This window comes from Microcebus murinus, chromosome X (genome assembly GCF_040939455.1).
Source record: "Microcebus murinus isolate Inina chromosome X, M.murinus_Inina_mat1.0, whole genome shotgun sequence".
NCBI classification, from domain to species: Eukaryota; Metazoa; Chordata; class Mammalia; order Primates; family Cheirogaleidae; genus Microcebus; species Microcebus murinus.
The window spans coordinates 76,889,550-76,894,291 of record NC_134136.1 but is presented as its reverse complement, the minus strand read 5'-3'; the positions used below and the strand labels follow the sequence as shown (position 1 = coordinate 76,894,291).

Genomic DNA, 4,742 nt, shown 5'->3' with positions numbered 1-4,742 from the left:
ATTGGAAATCACTCTTAAGAGAGACTGTGGGGAAAGGACTAGCTATAAGAACCAATTAAGCTGAAGTCTCTATTGAAGCCACTATTGACTGGAAGCAATGTGGTAGAAAATGAGCTGTCAGAAGACCTGGCATCCTGTGCTAAACCTGTCTACTTTGTCATTTCAGCAAGGCTTTCAACTTCTTTGAGCCTCCTCACTTTCTAAATGAGGGAGATCAAGGGAAGGAGTGGAACATTGGGGATGAACAGACCTCGGTTGGAGTGTTGGCTCCTCCACCTATCAGCAGTGTGATGCTGAACAAGTCAATTAAGTTCTTGAAGCTTCAGTGTCCTCACCTGTTGTAATGGTTAATTTTATGTGTTAACTTGACTAGTCCAGGTAGGCAGCATTTGAGGATAAACATATTATTTTCATAGTCTCAAAGTATCTTCCCCATATTTATTAATTACAAAAGAAAAATCATTACTTTACAGTAGAGAAGGCCAGCAGACACTTTAACCAGGTTATTAAGGTTAGCATCACCAGTGATAACACATTAGCATAATGAACCTCATAGTGCAATGCACTGAGAAGGGGGCAATATTGCTTTTGTTATATTGTTGCTAACAATGCATGGCCTCAATCTAATCATGGTAAAACATCAGACAAACCCAAATTGAAAGTCATTCTAAAAATAACTGTTCAACATCATGAAAATCAAAGATGTACATAGGAACCATCTCAGACTAGAGGAAATTAAGGTTACAGGACAACTACATGCAGTGTGGGATCCGAGACTGGATCCTTGGACAGAAAAAAAATGACATTAGGGCAAACAGTGCTGATATTTGCATAATTTCTGTATTTTAGTTACTAGTATTGTATCAATTTTATTTAATTTCTTGGTTAGGATAATTTTTGTATGATTATGTAAGATATTTACATTAGGAATGGCTAGGTGAAGGGTATATGGCAACTCTACACTGTTTTTGCAGCTGTTTTCTATGTCTAAAATTATTTCTACATAAAAAATAAAAAATAGGGGAAGGGGCGGCTGCACCATGTCTGGCCGCAAAGGTGGCAAGAAAAAGCCTCTGAAACAGCTCAAGAAGCAGGCCAAGGAGATGGACGAGATAAAGTGTTCAAGCAGAAACAAAAAGAGGAGCAGAAGAAACTCAAGAAACTAAAAGGGAAAGCCTCGGGGAAGGGCCCCCTAGCTACAGGTGGAATTAAGAAATCTGGCAAAAAGTAAGCTGTTCCTTGTGCCTGAGGCGATGATGACCCTTGATTCATAGTTAAACATCTGTATTCCCTGCCATAACATCTTTGCCGCCTATAGCTAAAATGAAGTGTTGTCTTGGAGCCTATTGTACACTTAAGAATAAACTTTTGTTTTAAAAAAATCATACAGTAGCTTATCATCTTTTAGCTGTTTTAACTCAGCCATTCCTACCTTAGCTGTGGACAAAAGTAAAACCAGCCCAGATTCCTGTTGGAGTCTGCTCATTGGTCTATGTTCTGCCCTAAATTCTGTATCACCAGGAATTAAACCAACTCATTTGAAAAAAAAAAAAAGTAAAAAATAAAAAAAAGACAAAAATATCTGCCCTTCTGAAGCTATCATTCCCATGGGAAAAACAGAAAATAAAGAATAAGCATAATAATGTAAGTAAAAAAAAAAACTGAACCTGTGCTCCCAGGAAAGATAGTGAAAACCTAGGATAATGCATAGCCTTGAGGCTTCTCTGGGATAAATACACAAACCTAGATTCCTGCATTTTCTTTTCTTTTCTTTTCTTTTCTTTTCTTTTCTTTTCTTTTCTTTTCTTTTCTTTTCTTTTCTTTTCTTTTCTCTCTCTCTCTCTCTCTCTCTCTCTCTCTCTCTCTCTCTCTCTCTCTCTCTCTCTCTCTCTCTCTCTCTCTCTCTCTCTCTTTCTTTCTTTCTTTTTGAGGCAAAGTCTTACTCTGTTGCCTGAGCTAGAGTGCCATGGAGTGGAGTCAGCCTTGCTCACGGCAACCTCAAACTCCTGGGCTCAAGCAATTCTTCCGCCTCAGCCTCCTGAGTAGCTGGGACTACAGGCATGCATCACCATGCCTGACTGATTTTTTTCTCTGTATATTTTCAGTTGTCCAGCTAATTTCTTTCTATTGTTAGTTGAGATGGGATCGTGCTCTTACTCATGCTGGTCTCTTATTCAGGCTGGTCTCAAACTCCTGAGCTCAAAGATCCTCCTGCCTTGTTCACCCAGAGTGCTAGGATTACAGGTGTGAGCCACCATGCTCAGCCATTCCTGCACTTTTCACAGGTTCTGTTTGCTAACTTGAGTTGCTGTAGTAGTTCTCTCATGAATCCTTTCTGAGTTTTCAATGTTAATATGAATATATGGAACCTTACACAGTTTGAATCACATGTAACATGGATATTGTTCCTGACTTCCCCATTCTTTTCAACTTTCTTCGATGGTGTTAACTCCTAAATAGAATATCTTTTCAACCTCTTCTCAGGAATATATTTCACGAGAAGATTCCTACTAATTTATAGCCCTTAGAGAAAAGAAGGTAGATTATTTGAGACCCAGTGAACATTGGCCTTACAAAGTGTCTGTGGAGACCCTAGCCCAATCTGAGTGCAGAATTAACCATTTTTTATTGACAAATTAACATTATTTAAAATTTTTCATTTAAAGGTAATATAGGAGCATTATAAAAATTTTGGAAAACACATAAAAGTAGAGAGAACAACAAATCACCCACGTCTCACTCCCTCACCTCCCACTGGAGACTATATTTACTTTTTGGTACATTTGCTGCCTTCATCTTCTTCCTGTGCATCTGTTTCATGTAGTTCAGGTTTGTAATGTTTATATGATTTCATAACATACATTTTCCCTTCATAATAAAACATTTTGAGTTTATTACAAACCTTTTGTAAACATAAAAATATTGACTGAATAATATTTTTTCATGTGGCTATTTACTCGAACCCCACTCTCCATATTTGAATATTTCATTTGGAGGACTGCCTTGTTAGTTTTTATGGGCTTTAGGAGTGGTCTTACTCTTTTAGAGGATACCAACTACTGGTGTGTTTTAAAGAGATACATTGTGATGGAAAGGAATGAGAACTAGGCTTGTAGACATGGGTTAGAATTTTGACTCTGTTCCTTATAAAGCTTTTAAACTTTGTTCTGCTCATTTTTCTTTTCTGGTTCTTTTTCTAAGTTGCAAAATGCTGTAACTTGATCTATAATCATCAAGTTTCCTTTGTGCTCTAATATTCCATGATAAGAATATGTTTTTCACTCTTGAGTTGTTTGAGTTCTTTATATATTCAGGTTATTGATCCTTTGTCAGACAGAGAGTTTGCAAATGTTTTCTCCCATTGGAAGGCCCTCTTTGCTTTGTCGATTGTTTCCTTTGCTGTGCAAAAGTTTTCTAGCTTGACATAATCCCATTTATTTTTGCTTTTGTTTTCTGTGCTTTTGAGGTCTTATCCAAAAACTCTTTGCACAGACCAATATCCTATAGTGTTTGCCCAATGTTTTCTTTTGGTAGTTTCACAGTTTTAGGTCTTACATTTAAGTCTTTAATCCATTTTAACTTGATTTTTAATATGGCAAAAAATGGGGATCTACTCTCATTCTTCTGCATATGAATATCCAGTTTCCCCAGCACCGTTTATTAAAAAGACTGTCCTTTCACCAATGTATGTTCTTGGTACCTTTGTCAAAAATGAGTAGGCAGCAACTCAATAGGAAAAAAAAAACAACAACAAATAATCCCATTAAAAAATGGGCAAAAGTCCTGAACAGACATTGCTCAAAAGAAAACATACAAATGGCTAACAGGTATATGAAATAATGTTCAACCTCATTAATAATCAGGGAAATGCAAATCAAAACTATAATGAGATATCATCTCACTCCAGTTAGAATGTCTATTACCAAAATAAAACAAATAATGAAAGTTGGTTAGGATGTGGAGAAAGGGGCATGCTCATACACTGTTAGTGGGAATGTAATGTAGTACAGTCATTATGAGAAACAGTATAGAGGTTCTTCAAAAACTAAAAATAGAGCTGCCAAATAATCTAGTAATCTCATGGCTGGTCTAAAAGAAAAAAAATATGTACATCAAAGAGATATCTGGACCCCCGTGTTTACTGCAGCACTATTCACAATAGCCAAGATATGAAATCAACCTAAGTGTCTTTCAATGGACGAATGGATAAAGAAAATGTGGTACATATGCACAATGGAATATTATTCATCCATAAAATAGAATGAAATTCTGTCATTGGCAGCAATATGGATGGAATTTGAGGTCATTATATTAGGTGAAATAGGCCAGACACAGAAAGACAAATACTGTATGTTCTCACTTGTATGTGGGAGCTAAAAAAGTGGACTTCATGGAGGTAGAGAGTGGAATGGTGGTTAACAGAGGCTAGGAAGGGAAGTGAGAAGGGGGTAATGAAGGCAATTTGGTTAAGTGGTACAAAAATACAGTTAGAGAGAAGGAAGAAGATCTAGTAGTCAATAGTGCAGTAGGAAGATTATAGTTAGCAATAATTTATTGTATATTTCAAAATAGCTAGAAGTATTGGAATGTTTCCAACACAAAGAAAAAATAAATGTTTCAGATAATAGATATCCCAATTACCTTGATTTAATCATTACACATAGCATATAGGTATCAAAATATCTCATGTACCCCAAAAATATGTACAACTATGATATAACAATAAAAAATAATTTTTCAAA

The 4,742-nt window shown here is 36.2% G+C and overlaps 1 pseudogene; it reads left to right on the top strand.

Moving 5' to 3' along the window:
• The first annotated feature begins 1,040 nt into the window (after positions 1 to 1,040).
• Positions 1,041 to 1,231, top strand: LOC109730212 (translation machinery-associated protein 7-like; annotated as a pseudogene).
• Positions 1,232 to 4,742: the final 3,511 nt, after the last annotated feature.